Source organism: Berghia stephanieae, chromosome 1 (genome assembly GCF_034508935.2).
Source record: "Berghia stephanieae isolate SIO BIC M18660-M18661 chromosome 1, UCSD_Bste_1.3, whole genome shotgun sequence".
NCBI classification, from domain to species: Eukaryota; Metazoa; Mollusca; class Gastropoda; order Nudibranchia; family Aeolidiidae; genus Berghia; species Berghia stephanieae.
The window spans coordinates 100,330,875-100,346,459 of record NC_088360.1 but is presented as its reverse complement, the minus strand read 5'-3'; the positions used below and the strand labels follow the sequence as shown (position 1 = coordinate 100,346,459).

At 35.3% G+C, this 15,585-nt stretch overlaps 1 protein-coding gene across 2 annotated transcripts in view; it reads right to left on the bottom strand.

The window, feature by feature from the left end:
• The window catches only part of LOC144962538 (equilibrative nucleoside transporter 3-like), a 38,044-nt gene extending 31,735 nt beyond the window's left edge, over window positions 1-6,309 (bottom strand). Inside the window, exon 1 of one of the 2 annotated variants that reach the window (XM_078895561.1) lies at window positions 6,174-6,309. The gene's annotated coding sequence lies outside the window, so the exon portion shown is untranslated. The remainder of the gene's footprint in view (window positions 1-6,173) is intronic. The other variant, XM_078895560.1, reaches the window with a different exon arrangement.
• Between the last annotated feature and the right edge of the window lie 9,276 nt (window positions 6,310-15,585).

Here is a 15,585-nt window from a genome sequence, read left to right as displayed (position 1 = left end):
TTTAATAATTTTCTTGTGTTAAATGAACAAATAAGGGGTCCCAATAGCTAAGAAGGTAGAGCTTTAGCTTCACATGCAAAGGGACCAATGTCAATATCGATCCAGGGTGAAGTCGAGATTTTATTATCTGACACTCCCCCACCCAGGAGTGATTGGGTAGCTTGATCTATTAGATCTGATGTTAATTACCTTTCAATAAATATCGTCCAATCTAAAGAGTAACAAGCATTTACTATTATCTGTTTCACACTATAAAAATCAAGATAAACTCCAGCTCCACTGACCTAAATGAATTCATTTTGACTCGTGTGTTAATTATGATACTTCAATTACACGAATTCTGTGTTATCTTCTCTAGTTTTATTTCTTTTAATCTTTATTTTATTATATATAATTTTTAAAAACTAATATTTTCATTGCAGTATGTTCAGTGCTATTGTTACTTTATATCTTAAGGGCATTAAAATAAAATTTGGTCCATTTATAAAGCCCTATAATTGATGTGACATGATATGATAATTAAAAAAAAAAGATAAATAATACTTTAGCATTGTGATAAACGACCTTATCTAATTATAGCTATCCAGGATGTCATAACAATATCTGCATATAGATTCTTCTGTACAAGTGGCAAGCTGAAAATATCTCAACTAGGTCAGGTCCCCAGGTCTCTAATAACAAAGTGAAATGGGCCACGACACAGATCTTTCCCCTACACATTGTGGAGTTCAGGAGTTCATATTATCTGTATCTGCTCTGCTCTACGACACAATTAGGATTGACAGAGAAAACGCAGCACACATATTACGATATAATAATAATAATAATAATAATAATAATAATAATAATAATAATAATAATAATAATAATAATAATAATAATAATAATAAGAGCAACAACAACAACAACAACAACAATAATAATAATAATAATAATAATAATAATAATAATAATAATAATAATATAATAATAATAATAATAATAATAATATAATAATATATAATAATAATAATAATAATAATATAATAATAATAATAATAATATAATGATGATGATGATGATAATTACGATAATGATGATGATGACGATAACAACAACAACAACAACAACAACAACAATAATAACAATAATAATAATAATAATAATAATAATGATAATGATAATAACAATAATAATAATAATAATAATAATAATAATAATAATAATAATAATAAATAATAATAATAATAATAATAATAATAATAATAATAATAATAATAATAATAATAATAATAATAATAATAATAATAATAATAATAATAATAATCATAATAATAATAATAATAAGTTCTATGGCGCCTGAGAATCCACTTAAAAAAGCTCTGCAGTGATTGACAATAAACTAACAGAAAAAAAAAAACAAACACACACGCACACGCATATATTGGAAGGATATCAAAATGTAAATAAATAAATCATAAAATTAAAATGCTCTGTAAATCATAACGATCTTGAGATATTCTTGGTTACGGTATTGTTCAAAATCTTAAAGAGCTCCATAAACGTGGAGCTGTACAGTTGAATGCTTTAAAAAAAGAAAAAAGAAAAAAAGAAAAATATTTATGCAATATTTTTCTGTGTATTTCCCCAACTCTGAAAAATGATGGAAGATGCAGAGTTTGAAATTCACTGACACCACACTAAAATTATTCATCAGAGATAACACTACATATATTATACTTTCCCTCCTTATAAATAAAAGAGAATGGTTCAGTGGAACTAATAGCTCTTATTCAACTAATAAAGACAAATTCAGAAACCTGAAATGTTATTCGTCACCTCCAAACAGTAATATGTTGGAGTAGTGTGGATGATAAAAACTTGAATTTATATTCAAAGAGCAGGAAACATGGGTCAAGTTGTTATGCCCTATTCAAGATAATGAATATAATTTAAAAAAAAAAAACAGACAAAAACTAACATTTCCCACTTGTGGTTATAACTTCAAAATAATTTTTAAAAAATCTAGTTTACCCTGACTGAGTACTGTTTGGAGAAGAATGGTTACAAATTAGAAATCAAAAGGAAGTAGGTAACCTGAATCTGAGGTATGCATAAAACCTTATAAAATCACTGAGCACTCAATTCCTCACAAAGCATGGCAAAAATGGCAGATCACAAAATCCAAAGAAGAGGAGTTAAAAGACCATAATTGAAATATTCATGTGATGACGATAACAGTTGACATGTAATTCAGGCGTGGGATTATCCACTTTTATGGTTATGGGTTTCCCTTTTATCCGGTGTTATAAAATGAAATTTATTCAGCTTTAAAAAGTACTGTGTCAATGTCATGAAAGAAGCTCATTTGCATATCAAAGATAAAAGTGCTGTAGAATATGTGCTCCTATCATTACCAATGTATACCATTATCATTTCATTGTCATTAGTATCATTGTTATTTGTATCACCATCATTATTATTATTAATAGTAATAGCATCGCAAATTTTTTATGATCATTGTGAACAACAACTTAACATGATTTTACAAATTTTATTCAAAACATGTCGAAGTCTATCTATCAAATATCTTTTAAAAGGAAATTTGGATTCTTATCTGCTTCATGATTATAATTAGTGATTGTGCGTAGGAAATTGTCTTACAACTTAGAAGAATAAATTTCCACTTGTGTTTGTTTTTGTTTTTTGAATGGTATGGGAGATACACATTTGGGTTTGTTTTTTTTTAGGTAACAGACTTAGCAAAATAAAATTAAAAAATAAAAACAATAAAAATTTAAAAACAAAACAAAACAAAAACATACACATAAAGAATGGTTCATATGGTGAGTGTAGTATGTGGAGGTATTCCTGGTAACTGTAATATTAAAATACCTTTTTATGGGCATCAATAAAAGAAGGATGCATAACAATAGAATTACAAGTACAAAGGAGATATGTCTCAAAATTTATGATATTCCTTTCGCCTTTCATTGTCAACAACAAAATTATTAATTTTATAATGCATGATAATTACTCAACCCATCCATGAAACAATCCAAGCATTTCAACCTGATGACATTAGTTCTATAGATAGTATGTGCTTGGCTAAGAAGCCCACAATATTGCCATCCGGAAGTATAACGGACCAACACAGAAAACTGCGTGTAACCATGACCTTTTATAGTCTGGTTAATACAGTTTAGTGAGAATTACTGGCAAAAAACAATAACAAAGACCTGAGTGACATCATCTTCGTTCTATCTATACTAGCCGACATCAAGAAAATAAAAGAAGAATTTTTATGACACATAATTAAGATGAGCTTGAAGCCTCTCTCAAAGCTCTCCTCCAAGTTCTTAGATCCTTCAGTAGGAATTGAATCGAGACTTGGTGGAGATCCATAAAAACTCCCAAAGCTGACTTCAAAACTTTATCAAAAGATTTCGCTGCCATTTGCCTACAGATGAAATTGTCTTCTATAAAAGACATTCAAACAATTTGGGCTATATCACCTTCATCTAACCAAAACGAGGGAAAGAATTCTAGTAGATACACATATATTGTATATGATCTTATTATTTTCAAAACAACGGGTTTAATGTCAATTAATCTTTAATCTTAACTATAAGGTCAATCGTTAAAAAATTAATCAAGGCATTTGTTGATGCATGAGTGAAATGAATGCTATTAAATTAAATAAAAATAAAAATCTATAGCTTCAGTTTTAGTCAAAAAATCTCATAACAATATTTCTTATCCTATTCATATCATATATCCCTAACTTTAAGAAAAAAAAAATTCTTTTTCTCAACACTGTGATAACTTTTAAGGAAAACATTATTTTTTCTCTAACACTGCCAACAAATTACTGTGAAATCAAAATCCGTAATATTTCTTCCATTTCCGTAAGTCTGTTAATGTCACCAAATTTCTGTGATAATTACGGATGATCTGTTAAAGTCGGTAGTTATTTTTATTGGAGAGCAGCTGGAGCAAAACCATAGCAAATACTTAAGATAGCTATGGACAAAACTCTCCTATTGTTGCCACTAAGAAAAAGCTGTTTGCACCACTACTCTGTACATAGAGCTGTGTTAATTGTTTGCTATTTGAAAGCTTTTCTCAAGCCACACCCCCAGCATACTAGTACAGTCTACTCTGAATAATCACAACTTTCGGTTAATCGCAACATTTCCCAGGAAACTGAATTAATTCTATATAAAGTCACTAAGTCATTGGTTAATTGCAACAAACTTTGTTTAATCGCAACAATTTTTCAACCTCAAAAGGTGGAAAATTTACGAAATTTTCAAACAAAATCTCATCAAATTTTATCATGGGTGATCATGACAGGTCGAAGAATCTAGAGTGGGCACAGTTTAATGTTACAGTAGTGCGTCACCACCATATTAGTTTGAGACAAAAGAGGGCAGGGCTTTGCAGTATGGGTTTGTGAGGTCATTTGTGACCATTTGATAGGAGGCAAAGGGGCTGGGCAGGGTCTACACAACAGTAGACAATTGCAGTTGTAAGGAGAGACAGCGATATCCTTCGTTTTGGATGCATTGTGATCAATGGGTTTAGTTAGAGCTTATTGTCTCTCATCCCGGCTAATCTCTTTGACTCTTACAAATGTTGAGAACAAAAGAGTGAAAGTTAATCCAATCTGAATAAGATATCGGCTTGCATCAAAGCTACTTTTGCTTGTCAAAATCTATCAAAGGCTGCCATATGGTTTTTGTTTCAGTCAAATTTCTCAGTCTGTGTGGACTAAGAACAATGTTTAAAATAACTGGTTTGAGTTTATCATATATGTGTAAAATGTTGCAACAATGGACAGGAAACTAAACTTCCGTTAGTTGCAACTTCGATTAATCACAACCTTTTCGCTGATCCCAATGTGCTGCGATTATCTGGAGTGAGACTGTACTACTAGCCGTGATGCCGATATTTTTCTAAGAATAATTTTAACAAGAAAACAAGGACAAAGCAAACATGTCAAATAATAGAAACAGCATACATGAATTATGAATGACAAAATGATTTAGGAATAGAACAGCTTTGACTTTAAGTCAGTAAGTCATATGCTTTTCTCAGTGGTAAGATTTCTTGTCCAGACTATCTATTTCTAGTGGTATTTTCCAGGCTTTTGATTGCTAGTTCCTATATAAAAAGAAATATTGTTCAAATATATTTCTAATGTTTTAAAAACAAACCCAAACTTTATCATTTCATATTAAGATCAGAAAGGGAGGGGTGGGGAATTGGAGATTTCCCTTCAACTAGACGCAAAGTCAATAAAAATCAATTGTTAGATAGAGTTAGAGGGCGATTTGGCGATCTGGGGCTGTTTCCAATAACAGTCCTCTGATCCCTGAGCACTGAATTCTAATTAATAATAATAATAATAATAATAATAATAATAATAATAATAATAATAATAATAATAATAAATAATAATAATAATAATAATAATAATAATAATAATAATAATAAAATAATAATAATAATAATAATAATAATAATAATAATAATAATAATAATAATAATAATAATAATAATAATAATAATAAACATAGTTATGGATAGTTTGAAAAATAAACAGAATATGACATGAAAAGGCTTTACTTAAACTTAAGGTGTCGCTCTGTTAGAATAAAAAAAAAAAACCCATTGACAATGGACAATGGTCTTCATAATTCGTTCCCTATGAAATGGCTGTTATACTTACACTGAAATAATCAATATTAATATGCCTATGAATTCTGTCTTTGGCTTGGTCTATTTTGAAAAAAAAAATAAAAATTGACGTAAAAGTAAAAGTAAAAAGCTGTAAAACTTTTAAAAGTACCAGTCATGAGTCAGTGACAGTGACAGTAGTGTCAGTGTCAGGAAAACATTTTGTTGAAAGATGGCGGCCCCGAGCGGGAACCACTTCTTTGTGAAAATGTGTTGAATCCTTTTTACTATTTATTGCCAAAAAGCAGAAGTAGACTAACAAATCTATAAGTCATGTAATTTGTAAGTCAATTGCCACAACAGGTATCCACAGGATAAAACAAAATTTTGACTGCTGAACTAGGCCTACGAGGCAGGGACATGGGATGGGTGCATTTTCAGTCTCATCCCACATAATTCTTTTATTGAACACTGCAATCAATATCTTATGAGAAAATAATTTTTCACCATACCTGTTTAACCCGAAAGACTCCAATTGAATTCGTTCATAATCCAGCATTCTTCAGCTTAGATTTGTATGAAGACACTCTTTGACTTTGTTTACACTTCCAACTTTGCTTTTGATTTCTTCCACTGTTGCGCCGGAAATGACCCGTGACAGTCACGCGCCCTCTGCCCTTTGAGCTAAATAGAATTTCTTTCCAACGTCCGTCTCTTTATCAACGTAACCCACTCACTGATGACTCTTATAACTCTTGACCTATACATATTTACTTAACAACTTATTCATAATCATGAAGATTCAGTCATTAACGCAGTCTGTGGTCGTAGCCTATATCAGACATTAGGCTACTCAGATTTACCAAATCTCTCTCTCTCTCTCTCTCTCTCTCTCTCTCTCTCTCTCTCTCTCTCTCTCTCTCTCTCTCTCTCTCTCTCTCTCTTTATGTGTGTGTGTGTGTGTGTGTGTGTGTGTGTGTGTGTGTGTGTGTGTGTGTGTGTCGTTCTCTTTCTTAATTTCATTTTTCCATCCCTCTCATTCTTTCGCCTATCCATCACTACCTCCCCCCCCCCCCAACCCCCCCCCCCCCCCCCCTCACCCCTCTCCCTCTTTTCGCATCCTCTTTAAAGCCAATGTTATTATTCCGTAGAAAACACACACACACACACACACACATACACACGGGCGCCTTAATGAAAACTACTGAAAGTCAAATTAAAATGTGTCATACACCCCGCGGCGCCTAGACCATGCTACTATTTGGATGTATTTTCTTAACCCACCATTTAACTCTACCAACATGAACTCGCCCGTAGGCACGGCTTACTTACTATAATAATACACCTGTAATGAAGGTGTTCGTGATCTGAAGCAGGTACATCCAAAGACTGCCGTGTTATCTATGGGTCAATGCTATCTATAGATAGAATGCGCTTGGCCAAGGAGTTCACAACATTGCCATCTGGAAGTATAGATAGTTCGAAGATGACGTCAATCAGGTCTTTGTTATTGTTTTTGCCATCCGCGTTTATGAGTAATACTCACTGAACTGTATAGATAGAATGCGCTTGGCCAAGGAGTTCACAACATTGCCATCCGGAAGTATAACGGACCAACACACAAACTCTGTGTAACCATGAACTTTTATAGTCTGGTTAATACAGTTTAGTGAGAACAACTCACAAACGCGGATGGCAAAAACAATAACAAAGGCCTGAGTGACGTCATCTGCATACTATCTATTAACCTGACTATAAACGTTCATGGATACAGATAGTTTTGTGTGTTGGTCCGTTATACTTCCGGGTGGCAATGTTATGAGCTTCTTAGCCAAGCGCATACTATCTATAACGGACCAACACACAAACTCTGTGTAACCATGAACTTTTATAGTCTGGTTAATACAGTTTAGTGAGAACAACTCACAAACGAGGATGGCAAAAACAATAACAAAGGCCTGAGTGACGTCATCTGCATACTATCTATACTCTAGATTGCAATGCTATGGGTACAATAGTCTTCAACAGTCATAACGTCACTTCCTTCCTAATGACGCATGGTAACTTAGTAACACTGGCTCTAAACTATCGGAACAATGGCGGACGCCGTATGAAATTTTCTCCGGCGAGCTTAAACGCGTATCCAGAGGAAAAAAAAACCCATCAATTTGCTCATGTTTTGACTTTTACACATCCTGATCACAAGGCATATGAAAAGGGAATGAAAAGTTCTAGCCAGCATGAAGAATAAAAAGTAATGATTTTCTTTGTTTAGAACCAAGATGGCCGCCGTTGCCGGGCGCGTGACATCAGACTACTGAATGCAATTGGTACATCAGCATCCATCGTGGCTTGTGTCTTGAGCACGTTGCCGGTCAGCTGTCTCCACGAATCACGATCCTCTGTGGTGCGCATGAAATCTGTGTTGCTTTTAAAATCACATTTGGCCATTTTTAGGTTATTTAAATAGGTAAGTCATTCTTTGTCTTCCTCTAGCTCCCTTTCCTTCGATCATCCCAGATGTTACCAACTTTTCTCTTTTCTATTCCGTCTCTTCTCCACACATGTCCCAGAAACTGTAACTGCCTCTTTTCTGATGGTATCGATCAATATTCTTCCCTTTCTCACCTTCTCCAACACTTCCTCGTTCGTATACCTGTCTGTCCACGATAGCCTCAACATTCTTCTATCCCACATCTCAAAGCAGGTACACCCATATACAAAAGAGAGGGGTCCTCTCTTTGGTTTGTCGGTTATAATAATAAGAATAATGTAAATCATTTATACCGCACTATTCCATATAGTATTATATTATACAAACAGCTCTATGCGCATTGAGCTTTCAAAAGCGCAATATCCACTAATCGTGCTCAAAACGCTTTACAAGGGTTCACTGACCAACAGCAACATGTATCATGTAGAACGTGTAATGACGCCTGTTAGGTGATTTTACATTTTTTCCCCCGACAGAGTCAACGCTGTTAACGGCCAGGTATTCATTTTACACTTGAGTACGGTGAGAGTGTGAATAAAGAGCCTTTTCCGAGGACGACTCAACTATGTGCCGAGCGAGGCTCGAATTCAGGACCCACAGACTAGTAAGAGGGGCAAAGATCCAAAAGCGAGTGTCATGCCACGATACCCCATAGCCGCACTGTACAATTTTTTGGATGAATAAAGTATATTATTATTATTATTATTATTATTATTATTATTATTATTATTATTATTATTATTATTTTCCACTAAAACAAATAGAACCATTCCCCATGTTTCACATTTCTGGCTATTAATTTAATGTCCAGTACCAGGCTCATCCCGACTTAACACAGTTTTGAGTGAGAAGTCACATATGAAATTTTGGTGAAATTTCATAATTTCACTTTAATTTCAACTTTTTGTATCTTTATAGCCTCCTCCACCCCCCCCCCTCATTCCCAGCCCCCCCCCCCCCTTCTCCCCTACCCCTTTAGACAAAAGACCTCTTTTTTTAGCTGGTAGCTCACATTATGATTCAAACATGAATTCGAAATAAATGCAGTAAGATCATGGCGACCCTTTCAATAATGTGCATGTTATTATTATTATTATTATTATTATTATTATTATTATTATTATTATTATTATTTATTATTATATTATTATTATTATTATTATTATTATTATTATTCATTATTATTATTATTATTGTTATTATTGTCGGTCGATTTCACTTTAAATTCAACTTTTAATATCTTCATAGCCTCCACCCCCCCCACCCCCCCCCCACCCCCCACCTCCTTTCGACAAAAAACCCGCTCTTTTTTAGCTTGTAGCTCACATTATGATTCAAACTTTATGATTTCAAAATAAATACAGTAAGATCATGGCGACCCTTTCAATAATATTATGCATATTATTATTATTATTATTATTATTATATATTATTATTATTATTATTATTATTATTATTATTATTGTTATTATTATTATTATTATTATTATTATTATTATTATTATTATTATTATTATTATTATTATTGTCAGTCGAACAGGAAGTTAAATCGCAACAATATTATTGTTATTATTATTATAAATACTATTATTATGATATTTTTTCCTTTCAATTCCAAGAAACGTTTACAACATAGGCACAATGACATGGACTTTTCTTCACATGTAATCATAAGTTTAATATTTTATGTGATCACAGCCTTCTCTAACAGCCTGTACAATTCTGCTGTTTTATTGAAGAACATAGTATGTGCTATTTGGTTGCCATTGCATATATACTGTGGTTTGTTTTTGTTTTTTTAAAACAAAGGCAAAATTGGAGAAGGCTTAAAGCTCAGTTAAGTTTAAAAACTTACAGAACTCGGTTTAAATTAAATTCCTTCATTGAATGGAGGATCTGTTTTCCCCCTTATTTTTTTTTTTTGTTTATATATATGTAATATATATATATATATATATATATATATATATATATATATATATATATATATATATATATATATTACTCACATTCTCTCACTCACTGTACTCTTGTAACAGGCGTTCTGTCTCGTTCTACATGTTACGTGTTGCTGTTGGTCAGGGACCCCTTTAAAGCGCTTTGAACACAATTAGTGATTTTTTGCGCTACATAAAAGCTCTAGATTTTTTTGTTTATATATATATATATATATATATATATATATATATATTATATATATATATATAATATATATATATATATATATATATTTATTATACAACCTTTGTTTTGAGCATTTTTGACTGTCAATTAGTGCGGGGCGGTCCTTGGCAAGCTTAAGGACCACGGTCCTACGGTCCTTGGGAAATGAAGACCGCAAGGACCGGTCCTAGGACCGGTCCGTTCATTCTTGAACCGTTAAAGACCGCTACACGATGAAAACCGTGGCCTACAGGAGTAAAACACACGGAGTAGTCACACTCATTTCAAATTGTAACCTAATTAGAGAAGAGGGGTGATGCCTTCTTTATTTGCTCACCGTACTTCATTGTTACTTTGATAATTTAATAAAATTTGAAATTTATCCCCATTAACGGAGATAATGGCATCGCCCAAGGCGTTGATCGAGTTATTCGTGGCGTTGATACACACACGCAACTCCTCCCCCCCCCCTCCCCCCCCCCCCACACACACACACATTAGAGGGCAGCGAGCATTGAAGAGTAAGAGAGAGAGACGTGAAGTTATAATAAGAGGGGGTGGATGAGGTGATAAGAGGGGTCGATGGTGACTTTTCGCCAGATCTAACAAACTCAGCTACCCATTCATTGCTGAGTAGACAGGGATTCAGAAAAAAATCGACTGCACCCGGGATCGATCTCTGGCCCTTTGCGTATAAAGAGAGTGCTCTATCAACTGAGCTATCGGGGTCCCCAAATATTCTATTGGACTTTTTTAAAATTCAGACGTTATAACTGGGTTTTTTGGAAGGAAGAAACTAATGAAACTCATATTATTTGATTAGTAAAAACACCAAACGAAATTTTAATATTATTGTATTATTTTAAATGACAACACTGCGATAGAAAGGAGTGGTGACAAGAGATGGACAAAAGAAAACAAAAAATCGGATTTGCTACTTGCTAGGTTCGACACACACACACACACACACACAAACACACACATCTTTTGTAGTCACATACATTTCAAACAATAACCCATTAGAGAAGAGGGGTCATGCCTTCACCATAGATCATTGTCATTGCGATCATTATGGTGTAGTAAATTTTGAAATTTACCCCGTATAATGGAATCGTCCAAGGCGTGCGCCTCCTGTTCCCCCATCTCACACACGAAAGGGCGGTTTGCGGAGTGGAGGTTGGTGGTCGTCTGCCTGTATGGTCGTCTGTGTCGTTTAGTGTATGGCAAAGGGGGTGGGTGCGATTAATTAAGTGGGATGGGTGGTGATTGGTGGAAGATAGGCAACCGAAGCAACGAATCGCTGGGGAAGTAGTAGGCTATGGCGCGAGACCGTAGGACCGTGGTCCTTGCAAGGACCGCCCCGCACTAGTTGAAAGGTGATAAGAAGTGAGGACCGCCGCCGATCTTCCCCTCTGGGACCGGTCTTCGGTTCACAGCTAAAAGACCGTCGGACCGCGGTCCAGACCGGTCTTCAGCGCGGCACTACTGTCAATTCAGTTCATTCCGATATAACAGATTAACTTTTATGAAAATGAAATTTTATTTGCATTAATACCACTTATTGAGAAGAATGACATTCATTTCTTTTTCCAGACTAGTTTGGTATCAAATTTATAATTTTGATTCTTTTTACTTGTAGGGGGCTCAGCGGTGTGGTCTTTGCTTCGTACCCGAAAGGTACCGAGCTCGATCACCCGCCGCTGCGCTGTGTGGCCTTGAGCAAGTCACCTCGCCCTAGTTCAACTGGCGGCGCTGCACTGCGGCTGACGTTTGGGTTATTCCAGTCTTCCCTTGGAATAGACCCTAGAGAAAAAATTTCCCTGTGGGACGAATAAAGGAATTTTATTTATTATTTTTATTTTAAAAAAAATTAAAATTCAATCGGGAACAAAAGTCTGACGTCAAAAATCTGGTTCCAATTGGAAGTGTGAAGTCATTCTTCCGAAGGACTGGATACAAACCTTGTGTAGTTCATATTCTTGTTTCAGAGTAAAAACATCGCATTTTCTAGTATAATTATATTCTGCTCGCTCTCTCAAAACTTCACACCCAACCTATACAAAATAGATTTATTTCACTCAAACACAAAATCTGTTGGTTTTTGCAATACATATTTTTTCCCCTGCTAATCGATCTCTTCAACACAGTGTTACCATACTTTAACTATATCAAATATTTTTGTTCAAATATTGTGATGTACAAAAGAAATTTGAATGACAATAGGGAATGAGATTAGCGGAAGAGTAGCGTCCCTTGATTGGAAGTCACGAGCGGAAAAGTTATTAGAGAGAGAAAGTCATGTTGGTTGTGCGTCATGAGACATTTACCGAAAGCGATGACAAGAGAGACGCATGCGCAAAACCATTATGACGTTTTCTAAATAAGGTGACGTCCAATCAAGGGACGCTACCCTTCCGCTAATCTCATTCCCTATAATATTGGTTGCATCTTAACAAATGTGATGATTTTCCTATGGGTGGCAAGGAGGGGGTTAATATAGATCATCTATCCTCGCACTTTTACGTCCCGTAATCCTAAGAATCTGCATCTACATCCTGCTACCAAAATAGTTATGTCACCTTATGATTCAATGTGTAACCTATTCATTGTTAGTCTCCCCCCAAATGAATGATTATATATGCACTTCCAAAGAGTTTGGAACCAGAAGAATAGAATTTTTACGACTTCTCTGCCATAATATTCATCATCATTGCCCTTTACACCCTGGATCAGGGTATAGCCCACAGACAGTTTCCATCCTTCTCTATCCTGAGCTATCTTTTAAATTTCATTCCAGGTCTTACCACTTCTCTGTAGATCAGCTTCTTTAATTCTTCTCCATGTTCCTCGTGGCCTTCCCCTTGATCTTCTGCACTGAGGGTTCCAGTCCAATACTTTCTTTGTTATAGTGGAGTCGTCCTTTCTAAGCGTGTGTCCAATCCACCTCCATCGTCTTCTTCCTATTTCCTCTCCCACTGGTTTCTGCTGTGTTCTTTTCCATACTACTTCATTTTTTATTCTATCCATCCATTTTATTCTGAGTAGCTTACGCATGCACCTGTTTACGAAAATCTGGCCATAATATTATAAGAACTCAATTCAAATCCTGGAGGCAAGATGGCGGCTTTTTGGACATATACTCAGAAGAGATGTAAATATACCAGCTAATAAAGCCATGAATACTTTTTTCACCCTATCCGGACACAAAAAATATCAAGGTAGACCACCCACGTCAATTCACACTGTCCTCAACAGATTCTTAAAACGCCTTCAGAAGAACAAAGTATTAAAATCAAAGGTAGACTTCTCGAAACTAGCATCCACAGCAAAAGACCCTGAACAGTGGAAGAAAATGACACGGATGATTAGAGAGGCAGCCGAGGCGTCCCGATCGGATGATTTGGACGCGAAAGGCCTTAAGTCAAATTAAGTCAATTCAACCCAACTTGATACCGAATTAAGATGGATGTCAAAAAATTATTCCAACTTTGTACCAAATGAAAAGCGATTCAATCCAGGTTGTAGCCGAGGAATTAATATAAATCATCCCTGGTTATGTGCGGCTATGTGGTCTTGTGGTATGACACTCGCTTTAGGATCGATCGGAAGGTCTTGGGTTCGAGCCTCGCGCTCGGCGCATAGTTGAGTCCTTGGAAAAAGCTCTTTACTCACATTCTCTCACCGTACTCAGGTGTAAAATGAGTACCTGGCCGTTAACAGTGTTGCTTTGTCCGAAAAATTGTAATATCGCCTAACAGGCGTCATTTCCCGTCCTACATGTTAAATGTTGCTGTTGAGCAGGGACCCTTGTAAAGCGCTTTGAGCACATTTAGTGGATATTGCGCTATATAAAGCTCAATTTATTATAATTTTATAGCTACCACAGGGGGTCCTGATAGCTCAGTTGGTAGAGCACTCACTTCACACGCAAAGGGACCGAGATCGATCCCCGGGTGAAGTCGAGTTTTTTTCTGACACCCCCCCCCCTCACCTGTCCACCCAGCAGTGAATGGATAGCTGAGTCTGTTAGATTTGGCGGAAAGTACTTTGCGATAGACTAGCGTCCTATCCAAAGGATAGCAAGTAATTGCTATTGTCCATTTCACGCTATAGAAATCGGGATAAACTCCGGCTCCATGGGCTGAATGGCTCTGAAGGACTATTTTATAGCTATCACAGCAAAAAGAAGTTGAAGTTCTCAAGTCCATGCAATTTTTATAATTGAAAAAAATAATAATTGATAAACCCTCAACGCAAATGGTTAACTCACTCCTAGAGATTGTTGCTACTTTTCAAAATTGGAAAAAAATGTATTAAAAATTAGCTTGTACATATATAGCTTTCTTCAACTACCATTAACATGTAAAAACGAACAACATTAGCGTTGATATTACGCCTATAATTTGTCTCAGAAAAATGTAATAAATAGGCATGGGGTAAAAGTAACCCGGCTAAACTACGGATATAGTCGGTGTTAGGGTTGAGTGAGTAAAATAAATTATTTTATTAAGATCTCATGGGAGTGAAGACGGTCAGAGACGGTGTGGCCATATTTGCAGGTCTGATAATCTTTTAAAATGAAGTATAAGGAATAAAATCCATGCCCTCAAAGAAAACATTCTTCTGTTTTCAACTCAAATGATATAGTCTGAGACTTAGAGTAAAATTGAACTTAAAGCACCGGGTTCTTCCCGGCATAATACCGCTTTGGTTTGGTGGGTCACAACTTTTTGTTATGAGACCCACTTAACAAATAACTAGACATGAACTTACGTAATCTTTTTTACTTCCTCTGTGCAGATCCTGGAATTTTTAAAAATTGGTAACTCTATTAATAGAGATCAAAGGAATCAACGAGGTATGTCAATATTCTTATCGCGCCAGGTCGACGTGAACTTATTTGCAGGTTTGAAAACCCAAATTGTTATAGTCACATTGTTTTAATGGAAATACTCTCATACCGACGCAAAGTATTGTCCATTACACCAATGTTAAATCAGACCCATAATTGCGTTCAATTATCAGATCACCCATCGTCTGTGACGTCACCGGCGGAAAAGTTATTAGAGAGAGAACGCCATGGTGGTTGTGCGCATGCGTCTCTCGCCCCGCGCGATATAGAAAAGAGGATCATAGTTTTCAAAGCTTGACGAATCGCTAACACATTTTAACTGTCTGAGGACACGTCGCCCAGCAACGGCGGCCATTGTGGTTCTAAACAAAGAAAATCGGTACTTTTTATTCTTCATGCTGGCTAGAAATTTTCA